The sequence below is a fragment of the Periplaneta americana genome, chromosome 6, assembly GCF_040183065.1.
Source record: "Periplaneta americana isolate PAMFEO1 chromosome 6, P.americana_PAMFEO1_priV1, whole genome shotgun sequence".
Lineage (NCBI taxonomy): Eukaryota > Metazoa > Arthropoda > Insecta > Blattodea > Blattidae > Periplaneta > Periplaneta americana.
In genome coordinates, this window is record NC_091122.1 from 51,164,458 (window position 1) to 51,188,223 (window position 23,766).

The window sequence follows — 23,766 nt, forward strand, 5'->3', positions numbered from 1 at the left end:
GATTCTGAACGCCTGCTATAGCCTACGTCAGAACTACCTATAATTTGTAGATGCATACAATCACTTTGTTGGTTTTTAAGGTTTGTTTATTAATATTATTTATTTTGTAATCAATTAGGTATAAGCATGTTTCTTTTCACTTCGTATTTACAGGATTTAAAGTTCACTGAGTTTGCGCCAAGCGATCTTAGAAATTTAATGTCATGTCTAATTCATTTCATATTTCACAGCCCTTTTCATACCTTCGCTTCCTGGCACATCACGTTCTGAAAATCCTGATGATGTTGGCTCAAGATCTTTATTCCAAAAAAATTAATAAATAATTTTAATAGGGATGGTTACATTTCAAACATTGATATAAATAGTAATATAACGGAGATAATTTGTAAAAAATTCACGTGGAGGTGTAAGTAAATATCGGCGGAAGTCTTGAAATTGTAAATAATAATACTACTACAGAGGGGAAGTGAAGAAAAATCTGTATTTTCCCGCAATTTTTTGCTTGTTTGTGGCGCTCCTCTGGTAGGTACGAGAAGCTTCTTGATAGATTCACGGCCGACTGGATGTTCCCTTCGCGAAGAGAGCATCAAGTTGGCCGTGACAGATTACACTTAATCCGGCTTATGAACCCTTCTCATATACATATATTCTAAGCACTCTTGGTTTACGCTAATTGGCACATAATAATAGATAATGATATGTTTTGTTATATATTATGTTGAAGGTATGTTTCTTCATTTTGTTTATAGATCTTTATACTTTTCCTAACTGTATTTACATCCTCATACTTTATGATAATATGTCAGTAGTTTGCTATGTTTACATTTTTATTTTATTTTCATAATTTACATTCTTACCTTGTTTTCTGTAGTTATATTTATTTAAAATTATATTTTAAAAAGTTTATAACAAATAATTTAGGATAACAATATTGTTATGGTGACTGGCCAGGTTCAAACTAAAAGTGGCTTCCTGGGCATCTGCAATACGGTATTTATAGAAAAGCATGTTAGATAATCATCTGAAATTAAAATGTATATGATATCCTAGACCTTTCACGTCAGAGGTGAAACACTATAAAGTCACAAAACATTGTCAATTTGCTAGCCACAAATTTGTTAATTGAATGGAACTTAAGAATACTGCGTAGGAACTTACGTCTTTATTGTATTATTGATTTTATTATTTTCGGTGCAAGGAATATCTTATTTATTTATTTACCTTATTTACCTTTGCTGTGAACCTGAAGTGTTCAAATTGAAAAATAATTAAGAAATAATTTTTAAGAAAATAGAATATTATTTTTAACAAAAAAAAAAAACTACTTCCAGGCTCCTAATGGTTGTAGTTTTACGCTGCATGTCGTTGTTGGCGGTACCAAATTGTAATAGGCCTATATCTGGATTATGAACTGCCTCATGCCTCAGATCGGTCTACCCACAAAGAGCGATCCTGGCGGTTGTTATCTTCAAAGTGCTACCGATTTTAACATAGGAATGAGCTAAGCGGCGGAGAGGGGAACACAATCAAACCAAGCTTTGCCGCTGGTTCATTCGCGTAAGGAGTTTGTTGGTCCAGAGGAAATATACTGTATGTTAATAGTAGCATTAGGCCTACATTATTCAAGCAGTGATGAGGGCGGGTAACACTAACAATAACTCAATTATTGATTACATTGAGATACTATCGTATAGACTGGTAGGTCATATAACATACCATTCCAGAAAGTGAAAAGGAACTACTTAGAGAAAATATCAACCTCACCTTCGAAGTTGGCGTACACTTCTGTTTAGAGTCCAAGTTCACAGTTATTTTGAAGACAATATGAGTCAGATACGCATTATCTGGTGGCCTCCATACTCTGTACATTTTGATTACAGTTTCGTTAACTACATCCATGCTGAATGCCTAAAATGAGGGAACACGTAAAAAATACACGTAATTGAAGACTTTTAACACAATTATGCATTAATAATAAATTTACCAGTTAAACACTAATTAATATTGGGTAAATTGATAGGAGACTTGGTCCACACCTGTGGAATAACGGTCAGCGCGTCTGGCCGCGAAACCAGGTGGCCCGGGTTCGAATCCCGGTCGGGGCAAGTTACCTCGTTGAGGTTTTTTTCCGGGGTTTTCCCTCAACCCAATACGAGCAAATGCTGGGTAACTTTCGGTGCTGGACCCCGGACTCATTTCACCGGCATTATCACCTTCATTTCATCCAGACGCTAAATAACCTAGATGTTGATACAGCGTCGTAAAATAACCCAATAAAATAAAATAAAAAGATAGGAGACTTGTCCATGTAACTATGTCGGTTTTGCTTTACGTAATATATCGAAAATGTTAATTTCTGTTCTTTGTTACAAGGCAAAAATTCGGGAAATGTTATGTTTATTACATTCGAAGTGCGGAACGACTTCAGAATACCGCGTAATTACATAATATGTTATTTCATTATTGAATTATTTATTTTTGGTGCAAGGGGCATCTCTTGTTATGTACTTATAATATATTTATCTACCCTTCTACCATAAATGAAAATCATGTTTTTCAATTATTTTTAATTTGCAGTCTTTGTACGGTATTCTGAAGTATAGCGCGAAGTGTTGTGTTATATAGAGCAGAATCTTGAATATTAGACAGAATACATGACAACAAATTATTGGCTACTGAAATGGAATTCTGACGGAGTGCAGCAAGAAAATTAAGAAGGGAAAAAAATAAGAAATCAAACAATTAGATAAATTATGGAGGTAGAAAAGAACGTTGGCTTAAATGCTTTATAGGTACCGCCAGCCTATTTGGTAATTTCGATTCATTTTATCTGGAATTACTACATTTTATTTCTTTGTCCATGGAACATAATCGTATTATTAATAATGTCGTAAAAGACGAGTATTTTCCCTGGAACAAAAATAAAATACAAATAGAGTACCGTACTGCTACTTCCGTTGAAATTTTTTAGGGGATGTACTGTATAACTGGTGGTACCTATAATGCATCTGTTAGAACGTTATTGAAGTAATTGAAGAAAGAAGATTAAAATGGTTTGGACACGTGAAGAGGATGAAAAATGGAAGAATGCCGAAGATGATGTTAGAGTGGATTGCGAAGGGAAGTAGAAGAAGAGGAAAACCAAGAGAACAGTGGATGGATGGCGTCAGAAGGAAAATGACTAGAGGAGATCTTACTGAAGAAGATGCTGAGGATAGGCATTTATGCAGGAGGAAAATTTCATTGGGTGAAGAATAATTAAGTTACTGTATTGTAGAAAAATTCTAATAATAAGAAGACATTCAAATAAATCTTCTGGATCAAAGGCATACCGCGTAAGTACTTATGCCATTCTTACATTATTATAATCTAGAGTAAATTAATTAGCTACTAGATGTTACTACTTTCTCCTACCGCTTCTTGTCTCTCTATCTTCTAGCTACTTACTACTACTACTACTACTACTACTACTACTACTACTACTACTACTACTACTACTACTACTACTACTGCGACCACCACCATAATCTATATCCTAATTTCTAAGGGTGCTATTCATAGACATTACGCTAGCCCGCGCTACGAGCGTGCTAAACTAACCCCGGCTATCGACTGGTTACTTGTACGGGATTCATATGTCATTCATATGATATGATATATAGTTCGCTGATCATCCACCGGAAGCCCGCTCTAAAAATGTCTATGAATACGGCCCTAAGACTTTAGAGCACTTTGAGTTTTCGATTATTTGGTCTAGGGCGCAAGTATTCTTTGTTGAGAAACAGCCGACAATTTTCGGCACAAATTGAACAAACAACTTTTCTTCAATGGTCCGCCGAGTTAGCTCTGTGGCAGCGCGTCTGCCTCCAGACTAGCCGCCCGGGTTCGATTTCCGGCGGGGTCAGAAATTTTCACGTAAAATTCCTACCTCGGGACTAGGAGAGATGGCGGTGCACAACTTCCAATCACTAAATTGTGCACCAATATGCCTGGGTTAAATCCCAAATCACTCCGCACTGCATATGAAGAGCAGGCATATGCCACTGTTGATAGTAATTCGTCCGTCGGACGGGGACGTTAAGCCTCGCGGCCCCCTTGGTTCTATTCGACAGGAGTAGGCTATGTGCCGGCACCGGGTTTCCCCTTCTCCCTTCCTCACTTTCATCATCATCCTCACCCATTCCCTACACTAAACTTACACGAACACTTACGCATACACTCACCCCTAGTACACAATACAACTCTTTGCAGATACTACACATGTACAGCGTGGCCCGCCAAAGTGGTGTCAAATTGAAAATGGGTCACAGTCTTGCCATCTATCCGCAATATGCGGAACCCAAATCACACAAATGAAGAGGGTAGGCATTAGACATACACACACATTTCTTCAATGCATCCAAAAACATTGATCTGGACCAGAGAACAAATTATCATAATTTTCTGCATTACCGATAGTTAAAGCAAAACCGTCATAAATACAAGGATACATCTTCTATCAATTTATCTTCATATCAATAACAATGCGTCCACACCTATGGAGTAACGGTTAGTGCATCTGACCGCTAAACCAGGTGGCCCGGATTCGAATCTCGGCCGGGGAAAGTTATCTGGTTGAGGTTTTTCCGGGATTTACCCTCAACTCCATATGCTGGGTAGCTATCGGTGCTGGATCCAGGACTCATTTCACCTGCATTATCACCTTCATCTCATTCAGACGTAAATAACCTAAGATGTTGATACAGCGTCATAAAATAACCTACTAAAAATTACAATGCATACATTCCTACTGCTTTAAAAGTACCATTGCATATAATTTTAAGCTGAATGTAAAATTAGCAAAATATAAATTGTAGGAAACATAATGCATATTTTTTGCGGTTAACTCTAATATTGATTAACAGGCGTATTAGAAAATAAGTTTGGTGCTGAAAATGTACAGTAGTTCTTTATATGAGTTTATGCTCGACCATGCCGAAATGTAGTAATTATACACCTGGTAGCATGTCATTAAAGTACACCTACTCAGGTGTTTTCAGCCAATGACAACTCAGCTTACAGGTGTTCAGCCAATAACAAGTCAGCTTTGTACCGTTATAAAACCGCAAATATCGATTATTCTCGGTTATGCAATCGAAAGAGAATTAGCGAAAAGTCACGGAGGCTGGAAATCCAATACTGTCGCAGAAGGTTTTGTTCTGTTACAATAATAATTAGCGTTAATTGTAAATAATATTCAAATAAATTCAATTTGTCATCTCGTTTTTCAATGTCGAATTCAATAATCAAGGTTATACCAAGTTTAACGGGATTACACAAGGTCAATGACATTATTGTTCCTCGGAAAAAACCAATACTTTCGCGTCTGCGCACATCTCACAATTCACGACCTAGAACAAGGTCACTTCCGATCTTGTCAGATACAAATAAAATGTATACATCTGAATAATTTCAAGTTAGAAATATGGTCGAGCATAAAAAGTCGTATGAAACTCGGCCTATAATGGTAATTAAGAAGCTCGTATGAAAATTATGAAACTCGCTTGCGCTCGTTTTATGAACATCCATACTCGCTTCTTAATTACTATCATTATAGGCTCGTTACATAATGTACTATTACATACGTAGCTTATAAATTTATAATAATAAAATTCTATTAAGAACATAATTAAATGGACTACAGGTAAACTATAAAATGAACGCAGTAATCGAACTTGCCTCTTTTAACAATTTTCGAATAGAAAGTCCCCAACTGTCTTTAGATAATTTTACAGAAGGAATCCAAAATTCATTCACTCCTTGCGTCAGCAGATAGGTTTTATCGTCGTTGCACTGCACCAAGGCAGAGGCTACGTTACACAAATCTTCTGATTTAGTAAACATTTTCTATTAAATTTTGCTTTCTTTCAGCTCAAAGAAAGTTTTAGCATCTCACAATAATGCTTATGTCACTGGATCGCAGGCAATGGCTTATTTCAGAGCCTTCTGTTACTGAAGAAAGCTCTGCTTATGTGCATACTATAGAGGGCAGAGTCTTCTTCAGTTGCAAGATGTAACTGAAGATGACTCTGTTAGAAAGTCATTAAAACACGCATGGGATTTTTATTTATTTATTTATTTATTTTTATTTATTTATTTATTTATTTATTTATTTATTTATTTATTTATTTATTTATTTATTTATCCTAACGAAACTGGCATTCAAGGAGGCAGTGGTCAATATTTCCGATTGTTGCGGCTTTGATATTGAGAATAATTTCCAACGTTTACGAGTTAATCCATTAAAGTTAAGTCGATATTTGATTATAAAAACACTGGAATTCTCAACGCTGGCTCTTCTGAAAAAGAACACAGGTGGCCGTATTCTGATTACTATCCTATACAATGAACTCTATATATAAATTCCACAAGGGTAGCTGCCCTTCAGTAAGGGTTGCCAAAAGACACAGAATACTAAACAAATAAAATAAAAATAAACATTTGCGTTATCACTATTTACGATTTTTATTTTCAAATGGAAGCTACCCTTGGGAAAGTACTTTTATTAATAATTATTAGTAATCAAATAGAATATAAGGAAATTTAGGTGTACAGGTGATTACGTAAAATCTGAACAGAATATTTCATTACGTCTATAGCAATAATTTTCAAAATATTTAAAGGAATTCCAAAAGACTTAAAACATTCAACTGAGAATTTTGGAATTGTTCCCCTTGCTCCGAACAATAGGCCAAATACTTCAATCTGTCCTTGTATATGATAATAATCTCTGAAGTATTGAATTGTAGGGTCATAGATCAGGCATGTCAATTGATGCCCACAGGAGCAAGCGCGCACTTTACAACCCAGGAGAGCCTGAGCGCTTTACAGCGGAAAGGAAAGAGACAGACGAAAGAGGTGGTATATGCCGCTTGGTCGAGCTATACAGCGTATTCCGAATCTCATCGGTCCGGTGGCATCAATGACGTCACGTTGCAACGAAAATAAGGAACAAAACTGCTGGAAGAATCGATGCTGTCATGGCGACTGTGTAAGTGGTTATCTGTGCTACTCTAGCAAAATTTTGCGAAATTTCCTTACTGCCATCTCGTTCAAATAAAAGAGATCATAAACAACTTATTTCTTGAACCGGTAGTAATAACTGGTCGGTTGACATGTTCGCTCATAAGCCATTAACATATTGTTTTTACGTTGTGCTCATTACAAACAATACAGCAGAACTAAAGCAGAACACACCGCCATGATACAACAGTGCACGATGTCATTCGTCTGCTAATTCCCGCCCTATACAAGAACCAATCAGATTCACTGATGACGGCTGATGGAGCCTGCCACCACCTCTGCAAGTTGATGGCACCGGTGCGACACCGGTGGATCATCAATGACGTCATCGGTGGAATTCGGAACACCGTGATGCCATCGGATTGCTCACCGGTGAGATTCGGAATACGCTCATATTCAGGGATGGCCAGCACTGATTCAATAGATAAGGGGAAGAGAGCTTACTAAAACTGTATCCATATTAATTTTTAGATTTGTCTGAGAAGTATAAGTGCATTAATAAGAATGTAAGTTTTAATTTTAATGCTCATTTTTCACAAGTTTGATTTTTTTATTCAAAAGAAATATTTTCTCAACTTTTCGTATAAAAAAGTGAAATTTTCAGGTATAGGCCTATTTATTTAGTAGTCTTACAGAATCTTTTCGTAAATCTAATATACCGTATATACGTATTACTGAAGATAGTGTATTGAAAATTTTGAAAATATTCGCATGGAAATTGTTTGTAAGGAAATGAATTAACAAAGCAAATACTGTTACATCATAAGCAAAAGATACGTGCCCATGTGTTGTAAAAATGTCAGCTCTATAGCTTCAGCAGATTTCGAGAAAATAATTTCATATCCTGATGATAGGAAGTTGCTCACAAATATCACCTTAAAAGCATAATGCGATAAGAGTTTTGTTATGTAATATTAGTTACACTTAAAACAGATACAGTACCTAGGTAACTTTGCTTTGTACTGTAATATTGTTTTGATTAGTTTATTGATTACTTTTGTAAGGCTAAAGATACCATCAAAATAAATTCCAACATATCATGTCATACTCAGTCTCTTTCTTTGGAATATCACTTTCTTTATGAATGATGTGTTTCATCCACTTAATACAGTATAATATTATACTACTATGGAATTTAAATGAATATTCCTTCTTAACTCTCTATTATGTTATTAAGATTTAAAACACAAGTGCAATATTAAGAAATCAGTGTTAGTACTTTTGTTTTACAGACAATATAGATAATATTAAACAGAAATAAGCCATATAAAAATAACGGCATAAAATTTCACGTTCCGTTTGAAGTTTGTGCACCACTGTTTTCTTAATCCAACAGGTTGCTTATTCATATACACAACCCTTCCTCTTTCCATACTTAGCGCTTGCTGCCCATGCACGACGTCAAGGTCAGAAAAATGCGCTTGCTTTGACATCACTGTCATAAATGGTCTTCTTTTCTTCTACAGGTTGTTCAACTGCAGTTTCAAGCGCACGGTGGAATTGATGATAATTGCTCTATCATTTCTTGTATCAATGGCAATGATGTCAATTCGCCGAGAACTTCCATCTTTTGCAAGGCAGTGGACTTCTTGGTGAACCTCGTAGGAGGAAGGAAGACTTTTAGCAATAAGTTCTCGTATTGCATGGTGTCTAGTATTCCGGATGAGAGTTCCATGTTGGCAGAATCCCAGGATGTGGGTTTCTATAAAACTACTTCTCAGCCATTTGATGTGGATAAAGGAAAAAAAAAAAAAAAAAGAAACTACTTATTATGTCACCGTCAAAATAAAAAAACAACAAAAAAAAAGATACCTACGTATTATGTTACTATCAAAACCAGTTTCAGCTAATAAAAACTAGTTTAAACAAACAAAAGCATGGACAAAAAGCGTAAGGCCTATTAAAAGTCTAAATAAATCAAACCTAACCTGTCACCGATTCTAGACCTTACGAAAACTCGCTTTTTATCTATCTTCATTTATTTAAACTAGTTTTTACTAATTGAAACTGGTTTTGACGGATTCGGGTTTTAAGGATATATAATGTAGGCTACACTTCAACGATCCCATTCTTTTAAAGTAACTGTAGTATTCATAACATCATAGGTTTGTTCAATATCGAATATCTCATCATATGAACCGGCTCGGAGCATGCGCAATGTGGCATCCCTTAACTTAGAAATAAAATTTGGGAAATGTGTTTTATTATTTCTCTTCAATATTAGAGTTTCAGCCCGCCTTGGGGATAAGGAAACAATTTGTCCTGCAGCAGAAAATATTTAAATATGATAGTACTTACGTTTTTGTCTAGTAAAACAAGTGAAACACGTGAACTCTGTTCGAACGTTTGAACTGACCGGTAACGGCTACGGTTAACCGAGTAACTTCGGTGCTCCGCTGGCAAGCACATAAACCGATAGAACCGAGTAACTCAACAGTTCTACTCGCTCCGTCCTCAGCTCTAGTTCTTAGCCTAATTAGTCTTGAATTTCAGTTCTTTGTTTTGTCATTTTTAGACTTAGGCCTAACTTTTCATGACTTCGTTTCATTTTTCTCCATAATTTGTTTGAAATGTTTTTCCCCCGTTCAACAACTTTGCACAGTTATTAATAATGGAATTTCTTCTACATTGTCATCTTTCATGTTCAAGAAAATAACATAGTCACCTTAGACAATAGTCATAAATGAAACCACACTTATTTCCTGAACATCACTTTGAAACTGATCAAAAGTGCTAATAATAGCCCTTTTACACCGTTCCCTTTAAAAATTCTTCTTCCCTTTCCATCTGTTTTCCTTTCCGTTGATGTGGATTCTTTCGGGCTCTAGAATGACTAACAGTACGGTATGAAGGTTGGTTAGGAAATATGGTTATTTAGGCGTCGTTGGTAAGGTTCGAAATTTCCCGAGGAATACGAAAAGCATCACCATTAATGATAGGTCAGATATATTTCCAAATAATTAATCTAGGTTCAAAATGTTTTATATGTAACACTATCATTTTAGGAGGATAGGAAACTGGCCACCTTATCCCATTATCTCTTGGCTTAGTTGCTTCGTAAGTGGTGCCTTGTTGATATCATTTGTGAGGTTCAGACCTGTCTTCGGACAGTTGACTAAACAACAACAAACTGTAATTTGCCATGTGTTCTTGTATTACGTAGTGCACGTGACGCGGTAGTTCGTACGAGTTTTATGTATAATAAATAATTCGATGTTATTTGGTGCGTGTGAAATATTTACATTACCTAAGGTGATCATATTCCTCAGTGTCAAAGCCGGGACCAAATGGATAACTATTGCAGGAACCCCTCGCCGTAATTTTGCTGATCAGGTAAAAATATTATTCTACGCACGGCCATAACTGCTTTTTGATTCCTTTATGCTTCTGCACTTACAGGGACATGAACTCAGGGTTGCCAGATAAAGGAATCGAAACCGTCATATTAACTTATGAAAACTATCGTATTTCAGCATAAAATTGTCGTACATTTCGCAACTTTCTAATATATTTCTAGTCTACCGCTGTGCAGTAAAATCAAATCTTGGATGAGACGAGTTATCTGGTTGAGATTGTTTACGGGTTTTGCCTCAACCCATGAAGAGCAAATGATGGGTAACTTTCGGCGCTGGAGTCATTTCGCTGGCATTATCACCTTCATGTCATTACGCAGTTGATAAAGAATCATATATATACTGTATAATATATGTTTACCAATAAATTTTAGTTCCAATTAAAAATACTAATTATTATTCACATCCACAATGACATTCAGCATTGAAACAAATCTCCACCCATTTCTTCATCATCAACACTGTCATCGCAGTAAGGCGTGCACGATGACGCTTGGTTAGAAACAACTTTCTTATATTTCAAGTCAGCAGAATTTGATCTTTGGCTGGCGCGGCGGCAGATAGGCCTACTTTAGTATCAATAAATGCGGCGGCTGAAAATTATATCAAATTAATTCATCTACAGTCGACTCAAACCCGATATCTTTATAATGTCGGCGCGTTAGGACTTCTTAATGCTACTGCGGTACTATTTAACTGACAAAAGATTTCCTTTATCAAACAAACAAGGAAGTTAATAAAATTAAACTCGTATTACTTTGATATAACTGCGCCGTCTACGTGAAACCTAGAGCTCAAGATGACAAATTATGACTTGCATGGCAAGCATAGCTACAGATCGATTTTCAAAGCATTTTTCCCCTTTTAAAGCATGTTTTTTTCACATTAATCCAAGACATATTAAATTAAGAAAACTTGTCTAAATGGGACGAATTAACCATCAATTTTATGTTAATTATAAACCAACATTATAAATTCCCAATTTTTTTCCCCTTCAGTAAAATTGTCGTACAAAATTTCGTACGACATAGAGTGCGGTCGTACCTCGTACAATTAGTCAAAATAGTCGTATGCGTACTATAGTCGTACGTATGGCAACCCTGCATGAACTTCATGAGAATCTTAGATTTTTTTCTATTGTAAAACTGATTCAACAATGTCGTGTTATATTATTAAATGCAAGAGTATCATAGCCTATCTAACATGACAGGAATTTTATTAGTGACTCATTTTTGTAATTGGGTTTACTTGATGAAATGCGAGACATATTGTTTCGTGGGATATATCCTTTTTATTACGTTCATTTATAAATGTGTAGTTTGAACATGTCTTACTAATTGTCAACAATATATGCTCTATATACTGCAATCTAGCAATTCTCAATAGTAATTGTGCACTATATTATTGAAGTTAACGGCAGATTGAATTAAAGAAAGTAAATAATTAGTAGGTCTCTACATTTAAAGACATTGTATAACTTATAATGATAACACACATAAAATAATATAGAATACAATATTAAACTAATAGATATAATATTACATACGGACATACTGTATGAAGTATAGACTGTCATAGTAGTACAATCCTCATACTGATTGGGACAAGTTACCTGGTTGAGATTTTTCCGGGGTTTTACCTCAACCTCGGTCTCATTTCGCCATCATCATCATCATCATCATCCATACCATAATCCGGGTTAAGTTTACGCTCATCAGCTAGAAAGAGAAGATTAACTCCATAATTATGTAGATGAAATTATTGGGGATCATCAGTGTGCTTTTAGGCGTAATAGATCGACTATTGATCAGATATTTTTTATTCGACAGATAATGGAGAAAAAATGGGTGTAAGGGTACAGTACATCAGTTATTCATAGATTTCAAAAAAGCATATGACTGGATTAAGAGAGAAGTTTTATATGATATTCTTATTGAATTTGGTATTCCCAAGAAACTAGTTCGATTAATTAAAATGTGTCTCAGTGAAACGTACAGCAAAGTCCGTATAGGCCAGTTTCTATCTGATGCTTTTCCAATTCACTACGGGCTAAAGCAAGGAGTGCACTATCACCTTTACTTTTTAACTTTGATCTAGAGTATGCCATTAGGAAAGTTCATGATAACAGAAAGGGTTTGGAATTGAACGGGTTACATCAGCTGCTTGTCTATGCCGATGACGTGAATATGTTAGGAGAAAATCCACAAACGATTAGGGAAAATATGGGAATTTTACTTGAAGGAAGTAAAGAGATAGGTTTGGAAGTAAATCCCGAAAAGACAAAGTATATGATTATGTCTCGTGACCACGATATTGTACGAAATGGAAATATAAAAATTAGAAATTTATCCTTTCAAGAAGTGGAAAAATTCAAATACCTGGGAGCAACTGTAACAAATATAAATGATACTCGAGATGAAATTAAACATAGAATAAATATGAGAAATGCCTGTTATTATTCGGTTGAAAAGCTATTATCATCCAGTCTGCTGTCAAAAAATCTGAAAGTTAGAATTTATAAAACACTTATATTACCGGTTGTTCTGTATGGTTGTGAAACTTCGACTCTCACTTTGTGAGAGGAACAGAGATTAAGGGTGTTTGAGAATAAGGTTCTTAGGAAAATATTTGGGGCTAAGAGAGATGAAGTTACAGGAGAATGGAGAAAGTTACACAACGCAGAACTGCAAACATTGTATTCTTCACCTGACATAATTAGGAACATGAAATCCATAAGTTTGAGATGGGCAGGGCTTGTAGCACGTATGGGCGAATCCAGAAATGCATATAGAGAATTAGTTGGGAGACCGGAGGGAAAAAGACCTTTGGGGAGACCGAGACGTAGATGGGAGGATAATATTAAAATGGATTTGAGGGAAGTGAGATGTTATGATAGAGACTAGATTAATGTTGCACAAGATAGGGACCGAAGGCGGGCTTATGTGAGGGCGACAATGAACCCCCCGGGTTCCTTAAAAGCCTTTTGTTGTTGTTGTGTAGTGGAGCTTTAAGAATATGGACTTTGGAAATTTCAGTATGATGTTCCCTTTCAGCGTATAACACTGCTAGAGACATATGAAATTTTCATGGTTGGCATTAGCATAGAAGAATGAAAGAGAGGTGACAGCATTCTGTTTCAGTTTATGGTTGAAGTCACAAAATAGAAGAATGAACAGACTGTGCAGAGAAGCATCCATATTGAAAGGATCAGTGGCTCACATCCCTCTTTGTGTAATTTATACTCAAGGGTATACTTGTGTGTACTTGTACATGGTGTTCAAACTGAAAATGGGTGTAAATTGAACTAAGATCACTTGAAGAGAACCAATAAATTAGTTGTGAAATGTTTAGCATTGGATACCAACCAACAAATTTCTTTTGCAGGCATCTTTTGGGTGCATTGTGAGGCAGGACCTTATGTACAGACAATGTGTGTGCATTTGTGCCTTCTCCTTGGAGTATATAGACAGGTGTTGGAGTTACGTCGTAATAGATCAGGTAAGACAAAGATGGTGACTATTTTTTTCGCATTAGTTAACATGAGATCATAGGCTCTACATTACAAGTGTTAAATTAATAATAATTTTAAATATCTTTATCTCAGAATGTATTATAGATACTTCTATGAAAATTTTACTGCTGATTCTTTATCGTCTGAACTCTTGTTTAGAACGTGCAAAATGTATGAAAATAATAAATTATGATTAGGGCTCGGATTTTGATGACCTAAACGTTAGTATTGCAATATAGCATAGTTCAAAATCAGCAGACGTTTCCTATATTTCAGGTAGAATCCTCATTGCTAGCGTCAGGAGAGAGAGAACCAGCGGGAAGATGCAGAAGGGCGTGCTGTTGTGTCTGAAATGTCGGACAGTGATTCAGACACTGGAACCAACAGAGACAATGAGTGAGTATTGCTCATTCTGAATATGTTTTACATATAGCAGTCATGTCAAGTTTTCACATTGTAGGAGTGTATTATGTAGTGGTTAACAAGTAAAAAAGTTGCCTGTTCTTCATATAGGCGTAATAAAGAAATTAGGTTTATTGGAGAAAGATAGTAGTAAGGGAACTGTGCCTAATATCGCACCCATTTTGAAAAAGTAGTATTTCAAGTATTAATATATTACATACATTTGAAATAAATACGGATTCTTAATACGGGTTTATTATACTTATATCAGTGAGGTCAAATTTAAAAATTACTTTTATTTTACATTTGTTTTTCAAGTACAAAAGAAAAATTGCAAAAACGGTATAAGGAGAAATAGTGCTCCTAATATCGCACCCCTCATTTTGTGAAAAATACATAGGACAAATGTTAAGTTTATTGTATAGAAACAAATTTATTACATATTTATTATATATCTGTTGTATTTAAGCAAAAAACATGTTTTTTTTTTAATAACATACTAATACAACACGGAAATTATAAGATTCTCTGATACATTGTGTTTGACAGTAAATAACTACATATTCAGCTATCAAAGTATAGAATGAATAATTTCGAGGGAAAAGTTGTTCCGGGGCCGGGTATCGAACCCGGGACCTTTGGTTTAACGTACCAAAGGTCCCGGGTTCGATCCCAGCCCCGAAGCAATTTTTCCCTCGAAATTATTCAAATAAATTTACAGGGAGTTATACCTGAAAGCTTGATTTGCAAGCTATAGAATGTTTGTTAATTAAACATAATTCAGATATTTAGAGAACTAAATCTAACTTTCCAAACAATAACACAATGAAAATTTTGTAGTCATTATCCCCAGAACACTCTTCATGGCACCAAATTCCACATTTAGTGCATACTCCCCTCTTGTCAAAAGAAAACTTCCCGTTGCAATTAGGACATTCTGCATCATTTTCGCTATCTCCATTATCAATGGAGATGTATACTGGCTCATCCAACTCTTCGTCTTCTGAATCTGAAGATACCTGACTTCGTTTTTTCTGTCTCTTCCTCTGAGTAGGTACTTCATCAGTCTGCTTCTTTTGAACGCTTTTTCGTTCATATGTCTCCTTATTTGTGAGTAATTTCCTCTTAAAATCATCAGCCAAATTCGTTTTTATATTGTGAACTTTTTAGTAGAGCAGCAGAACCACTTTTACGTCCTCTATCAGTTGGACTTTTTTGTTGTAAGTTATTTTAGGAATTGGTGAAATGTCAGCAGGTGTAACAAAAGATAGAGTTTGCCTCTCGACTAATTTTGTGGAGTTTTTGGCTCGTTGATACTGCTAGAGCTTGGTCGAGGTTGGGAAGTGTTGGCATCATCCAATCTATTTGGTAAAGCTTCAGATGAATGATCACTTGCTTCATGGGTATTAGGAGAAACTTCTTGAAATTCAAAGTCGCTGAAGATATGGCGGTTGCAAGGATACAGACCGGTTTTTCTGAAGCCATTTGTAGCTACAGCAACAGTTTTATTGAAAGCTTCTCCCAATAGCATACCAACCTGGTAGTGAGTCACTACTCTGCCTGCATTTTGTTTGAGCCACTGTTCAATTGCTTGAGCAAAGTAAGTTTTGAAAGGTAGCATGAATGCCACACCCAAGAGTTGCATCTTATGTTTGCAATGTGGAGGTAAGCACACAATATGAGCACCATTAACACGTGATAGTTCAAGGAGTTCAACATGTCTAGTGTGGGAATAATGTCCATCTAACACTAGAATTACTGGGTCATCTTTCGTAGACTTCACATTGCTGAGAATGTGATGTCACCATTGAACAAAACTTTCATTCTGAATCCAGCCAGATTTGTGACAGACCGCTAAGCTACCATTTGGTGCTGCATCCAGAAGTTTGGCTTTCATGTTGACCCTAGGAAAAAACCAAAAACGGTGACAGGAAATGGCCAGCTGCACTCATTTATGTCACTCCAGTCACTAAAAACCCCCTCTCTGCTGAAGATACAGATCCAACCTGCCTCTTACCTTTCAGACTAACTAGTTTGTTGCCTTTGTGTTGAATCACTGTCAAGTCTGTCTCGTCACAGTTGTACAGTCTGTTTAGTGAATGGTTGACAATGTTCATCAATGGTTCATAAATGTTAAAAAAAACCTAATTACGTTCTCCTGATTGAAACCTCTGATCCTTGCCATAGGCGTGATTTGTGGTTTCCGGAGACTCAATTCCTGGTGTCTTCTCAAGAAACTGTGCAGCCATTTCCGTCCTGCGGCTTCATCGTTCTTCGAAAATGGGTGGTTCAGACCATTCATAAATGCTAACTGAAAAGCCATAGCTTTTAAGTCCTTTTCAGATAAACCATAAAATCGCTACTCCATTTCTAAGCAATATGAAACCAAAGAATCTTCCAGTTCAAATGGAAGTACAGGTTTTATACCAAGTTTCGTGCTCACTAGTTTATATACACCCTCTTTGTTATTGACTTTATCTTTTAAAGTTTACTTGGGAACATTGAAAGAATTGGAAGCACGTTGCAATCCCATGACTTTGTTCCTAACCGATATGATTGCAGCCTTCATAACCTCCTCTTTCCACAGCTTACGACATTTTGGACTCATCTACAATGACATTTTTTAAAGAATTTTCGAATTACCAGATTAATTGTACGATTATATTAGTTCGCAGTAACATCATCCTAATATCGCACTGTGCGATAATAGGAAAACAATAACTGTGCGATATTGGGCAAATAACATAGAGAATACAAAATAGTTTGTCTCAGTAAAAATAAAACGTTTACAATATTTCTTTAACTGAATAAAAATATTACACGACTAACCAAATCAAACTAACAGTGTATAAAAGTTTTGCTCCTTACCGTTGGTTGTATAATCATCCCTAACATCACACACTACAAATATTTTTCCATTACCTATTCCTCACTCAAGGCGTCTAGTAAGTATTGAAGCTCGCAGCAATCCATCTGCGGGCGCTAACATTCCTTTTAATTGAATTGAATAAGTTGCTATTCCATTCAGGGTCTTATGCCTGTTCTGAGCTCATAAACCATGGGGTGCGATATTAGGCGCATGTGCGATAATAGGCACAGTTCCCTTACTTAAAATTTTATACATAGTATTTCACTGGTTTCAAACTCAGTCTGCCGGTCAGCAATTCATCATTGCTGGATAGGTCGTATAAACTCATGATATTTTAGTTGATTCTGCAGCACAAGTTCAAATTTTGTAATTGGTAGGCCTCAGTTAAGTGAAAACTTAAGAGGAGATTTCAGTGAAAATGGTCAAAAATTTACTTTCGGACCGACACATGGGATACCAGGACAGAAACGTAAATGTGAAGTTCACAGTGCGATCCATTCCGCAGCACTGTAACTTCATATTTATTAACATGACGTGTTCTCGATCCATTGGCTATATGACTATGATGCGAGCATGACCTTGAGTTGGCAACGTGTATAGTGTAGGTGGGAACCTGCAGCGACTGACAATCATTATGGGAATGGGAAAAAAAAATCCTGACAGTATATCTCGACCAGTGGCGAATATTTAGAGCATGCTCTGTTACAGCTGGCGCCAGCGTTTTTGGCGTGTAGCCTAGATATATAGTGCCCAGTTTGTGAGCATATTGCTAGTGCAGCTGAGAATGATACCACTTCCTATACACGTCACATCAGCCATTTGCCAAACACAGTTGTCGGACTGACTGCGGCAAATGTAAAACACTCGCTCTTAACGTTCCCATTACTTATTTCACACGCCAAAAACGGTGACACGGACTGTACTCGTATTTTAAAAAACACACTCTCTATAATTCAAATTATTATTATTATTATTATTATTATTATTATTATTATTATTATTATTATTTTAGTGATATTTATTTTTCTGATCTTATTTTCCGCAGAAATGTCAAATAGTGTTATATTTAGTTTAAATCTAACCAGGTTAAACTGCGTGAAATTATATGCCCTGTATTCGGCATTCGACGGAAAATGCCTTATGAAGCCTCGGGGTGTATTGCTATTCAAAGATCTCAGAAAAGCGCCGAGCAGAAAAAGGGTGAAATACCAGTCAGTTCGGGTGCCATAAAAGCTCTGCATGTGTACGGAAGGGGTGGACTGACGCACAGTTTTCTGCTTGCTTTACCGTTTATTTTTATAGTTATTCCGACTGTGATATCTTTTTAGCATAACTGCGAAATGGACACCGTTTATTCACCATTCAAAGATCCGTATCTTTCACAAATTTAGCTTTTAGTATAGCATGATTTCGTGACACGTAAATTGTTGAAATTTCGTTCAGATCAGTGAGAAGATGAAGTTGTATTTTGTTGTTTAATTTAATGTGGAAATGATGATTGTAACAAGATGTGTCATTGTGACCAGTGGCGCTAACTTTGGAAAATTTTTGGGTGGGCTCAAAATTTTTAATTACAATAAAATATGAACTTCTTCCTTACATGAATCGTGATGTATGTCTATTCACAAAAATGATATGAAATATAGAATGACAGAAAAATTAGAGATCTGACAATCTTTTTGATAAGTCGATAAAAATAACCGAATACAGATAGTAACTTAATTAAACCGTGACTCACTACTAAGATTTATTTCAAATCATCCGTCATCAAGTGAGGTTGACCACTGGGATATGGAATTAACAAACATAAAAGATAAAGGGAAATGAAACGAGCAAAATAATGATTCGATTTGTACAGTAAAACAAAAATTATGTGTTAACATATAAATGATAGTGTAGAATTTGAAGAAAGGCCTTCAGAATTTCCATCACAATCTTCTGAACCTCATAAAAGGGATTTTTAAAGGATTTAAGAATATTACCTGTAAATTTTGATACACAACCCCTCGCTCCAAATAGTAAGCCTGTAACATCCCAGTTGTAAAGCGAAATGCCATATTTTTCACTGAGGTATGGAAGACAAGGTACATATTTAGCTCGCTTTTCATCATTTATCTGCAGTGCTTGATTCGTGTCTGGTTCAAAGCAAATCGTAGGTCTAAGACATCGCTTTCTGGGTTCTTCTATTGATGGCAATTATATCCACTCTTCTATGAGAATCATCTTTAGACACACAATGAATCTCCTCATGTACTTCCCATCCTGTTTTTTTTAGCAGATTGGCAATTGCTATACGGGCACGATGGTGTCTATTGTTACGCAGTAGCTCTCTCTTCTTACAGAACCCCAGTACATGGTCAAGTGTTTCAGTCTCGCTGCAGCCGGGATGGCGACAACGGGTAGTACTGAAGGTTCTGCCAGGGACAGATCTCACTGCGGTGACGTTGCAAGACATCTTGATAGCATTGATGTATTCAGAGGACGAAAGACACTTTTTAGAGGAGATCCAGGAGTTGGCTTTGGCGCATTCTTTAAATGTACAAACACCTTTGCCTTTATGTGGGAGCTGGCACCATGAATGGAATGATTGTTTTCTGAGAACTTCTCTGAGATGTTTTCCTTTAGTTTGAGGAGTGACGCTGTTTGGAGCAATCTTCAGGCGCGTGAGAGATGTTTTCTTCTCCTCTTCTAGATTTTCTCATGTGATGTAGATGTGCATCATTCACGTGTTCCAGTCGCCTACAGATGTTTTAGTGTTGAATACTGGCTTCCCATTCAGCTCTCTGAATTCCAAGACCTCTTACGTTCTTCGATGCATACAGCATGGCATTCGGAGTGTCATCTGGGAGGGCCAATATTTCCTTGATTACACTTCTGATAATTTTATCAATATTTTTCAAAAAAATTTCAGGAAGTTGGCTGAGTGGAGCGCATTGCAAGGGATAAATAAGACCTGGCCATATATATTTGTTAATTATTTTTAAATTTTTTGGTCTGGTTTTAACAATATGCATCGGACGAAATTATTGAGGTCACGTGACAAAGTAGTTTAATTTTTTTTATCTAACTTTATTTCGTCATTAAAGTCAACATCCAAGTATTTGGTGCTTTCTGACTTGTTCTTCAAACTTTGAATAACAGACCCATGTAATGATGTAAGTTCTCCTGGCGATAGTTTTCCTTTTTTAATTATAATATATTTACTTTTGTTGGGATTAATTTCGAGGCCTATTTCTGCTAGCTTACTCTCTGCCAGATTGATAAGCTCAACTGCTGATCTTTTGTCTTTTCGATTAAAGTCAAATCATCTGCAAATGCAAATGCAAATGCACTTACGCAAGGCAGGTCATTGTTAACAGCATAACCGTACTGCTTACTGATATCATAATCCGTCAGATTTTCTAGTACATAATCTAAAGCCAAATTGAATAATATAGGTGACAATGGAGAACCTTGCGGAACACCACGCTTTACTCTGACTGGTTTACTTTTAAATGCATTTATTTCTATTTGTTGTGTGTTGTCTATTAACAAGGATTTAATTATGCAGTATAAATTTTTTGGAATATTTGATTTCCTAAGAGTCGTAAAATGTGTTCATGTCCAATCGAATCAAAAGCTTTCGAAACGTCCAAAAATACAATGCAGCAATTCTTCTTTTTCAATTTAGCAGATTTAAGACATCCATTAACTAGAGAAGCGTTAATGTGTGTTCCTGGCAAGTTTACAAATCCTCTTTGATAAGTATTTAGGATAAGGTAAGAACGAAGTTTTGAATCGAAAACTCGTTCAATAATTCTTATAATTACTGAAAAAATTGAAATAGATCTCCACTCCTTGATGTCATTAACATCTCCTTCTTTATGTATTAAAATTGTTCGTGCGAACCTCAGTGATTTAGGAACATAAGTTAGTTAAAATGGAAAATAGTATTCATCAATAATGATAGAAACCTCTCAGCTTTTAAATGTCTTAAGACACGAAAAGTTATTTTATCCGGACCTGGAGATGTGTCTGCTTTAATGTTGTATAAAACTTTATGAATATCTTCTACACTCACTTTTATGTCTTCTGGAACATTTTCGCTATGTACGTCACCATGAAGAGGAGAGTTGTCGTCAGCTGTAATAAATACATTTTCAAAATGTTCAGTTATTAGGCTATATTTAAAGGGATTTTACAAATTTCCTTTTTATTTCAATTATTCAAAATTTGTCGAGCTACTTTACGCTCTCTGATTGCAAAAATTGTATTGAGTGCGTTCATATTGACACTTCTGTTTATTCAGAGCTCTTTGCCGTTTGGATTTTCTATTTGGGTTTGCCGATAATTTATAATTATGCTTGCTTATGCTCTTACTTACTTTACAAGCTTTGTAATATTTACCTGCAGGATGTTGCGGTCCAGGCAGATCATAAATTTCATTTGCAATAAAGTCAAAATCATCCTGTGACAGTGTTTCAAAATTTTAAATGTTCCCTTCGGACGTCATTTTAATAATTTTTTCTTCCCATTCAGACATAGGATTTGATCGCCGATCGTTTTCAGAATTAGTAGATGAGTTCTCTGCGAAGATTTCGTCATTTGACAGGTTTCCGGTAGACTCAAGAAGTGTATGGTCTGATACAAAATCAGGATTCGAATGCTGATTCGTAACTGGTGCGTTTTGTATAAGAGGAGTATTTGTAATGGTATTATTTTGATCAGGTTGGCTGGAAGTCGATGGAGAATTTAGTATTATCTGAAGAGAACTGGTTGAAGAATAATGTTTAACTATTTTACTTCTTCGATATTCAGGATGCGTCTTTCCTAAATTTATGTTAACATCTGCAGTAGATTTACGTATCTTCTTATACACAGGGCATTCAGCAGCAACTACATTTATATTTTGATTAGAGGGCATGGAATCACAAAATTATAAAGCATTTATATATTATTCGTATCAAAACTACTAACTGTAGTAAATAAGTCCGAAATAATGACTTCATATACATTAGAGTCGACGGCAATTCGGAAGGCGGTAGTCTGCTAGCGTTTGCGTCAAGAGAGACAGATAGAGAGAGCAAGGCAGCGTACAACATTGCCACATTGTACTTCACGCGCACGTGTAATACAAATAGCGCAGGAGAGAATTTAAATTGTCAAAAGACAATAATGACCTTAGCCCTTGATTACTGTAAGCATGACACCATACATAAGCTCTTTCCTTCATTAACAATATTCTTTGCACGGTTCTCAATCCCACACCACATGCTTCTGCAGTTGTTTCTTGCGCTTTGGCAACGTTGCAGCCAGCATCAAGATGGCCGGCAGCGTTCTGCTCGTCAACGTTTTTAAAATAATTATACACCTTAAACACTATTTTCCGTACCTGCCTGTGCAATACTTGTCTTTTCACAGTCTCTTCTTCCATTTATTTATCTTACAAACACACAGTAAATGTTAGTTTTACTTATTCAATGTATTGAAACACTCACACGTGAACAAACGAGCTCTGGAAGTACTTGTTATAGACTGATTCTGATTGGTTCTACTGTACAAGCTTGTGACGTCACATATCAGAAATTCTACGGCGCATGTAGGAGCCGACCGCCTTCCGAACTGCCGTCTAGTCTAATTGTGTAGAATGAGTTGATAATATTGATTTAGAATCAGTAATAATAAATAATTTTCCAATAGTGTATAATTAGGTAGTTATTTCTAAAGAATGGATGGTAATGAGGTAGAATCAACGACTGATGAAATAGACACAAATTTGATGTCTTCACAATTATTATAATCCTGTAACACAAAAATTCAAATTAACTTTCCTAACACTTGTACATGAACACGAATACAATATTTAAACAAATAAGTGAAAAGAAGTGAATATATTAAGTGAAGCACTTAGCCAATATTCCCGAAATATAACTTATAAGAAGGATCGCAATACTTCCTTGTCTAGGCCTCCTAGAGAGAGAGAGAGAGAGAAATAACTCGTCCGGCCTTAATTAAGGATGACCACGAGGATACGGAAATTAATAGCAAACAAATATAATCAATTAAATATAAATATTGTTATAAAAAATAAAATGTAATAATTAAGCACCATTGATTATCAATTATAAAATAAAAGCTTAGAAGATGACTATAAAATTATACTTATAAATAAAATATTTTATTTAAAATTAGCATATCCTTAATTAAGGCCTTCTGAGTGGTATAAATGAAACTGTATAATCTGCAGGGAATCTTAAAGAATTTGCGAGATGATTTTTTGAATTTCAAAAGATGATATTGATAATTGTTTTAAAAAATTATATGTAAATTTTGGTAAAGAACTCCAAGCACCAAAAAATAAACCTGTCACTGACCAATTGAAGAGAGGGATGTTATACTTGGCACTAAGGTAGGGAATACAAGGTTCATAAATGGTCCTCTTTTCCTGATCAGCCTGATGAGCTTGGTTTAGATCTCTCTCCATGCGTATAGTTGGATCTATGATAATAGCCTTTTGTTATTGCCTGTTTATTGCTGTTATATCCGATGAACTGCTCAACCCTTGTTCCGAAGAAGACAGGCGATAGCTC

The 23,766-nt window shown here is 35.8% G+C and overlaps 1 protein-coding gene across 2 annotated transcripts in view; it reads left to right on the top strand.

Annotated features, from left to right (window-relative positions):
* Nucleotides 1-23,766, top strand: part of LOC138701331 (protein IWS1 homolog) — a 61,221-nt gene that overhangs the window by 10,239 nt on the left and 27,216 nt on the right. For both annotated transcript variants that reach the window (XR_011332507.1, XM_069828099.1), the window contains exons 2-3: nt 13,800-13,913; nt 14,203-14,322. The gene's annotated coding sequence lies outside the window, so the exon portion shown is untranslated. The remainder of the gene's footprint in view (nt 1-13,799; nt 13,914-14,202; nt 14,323-23,766) is intronic.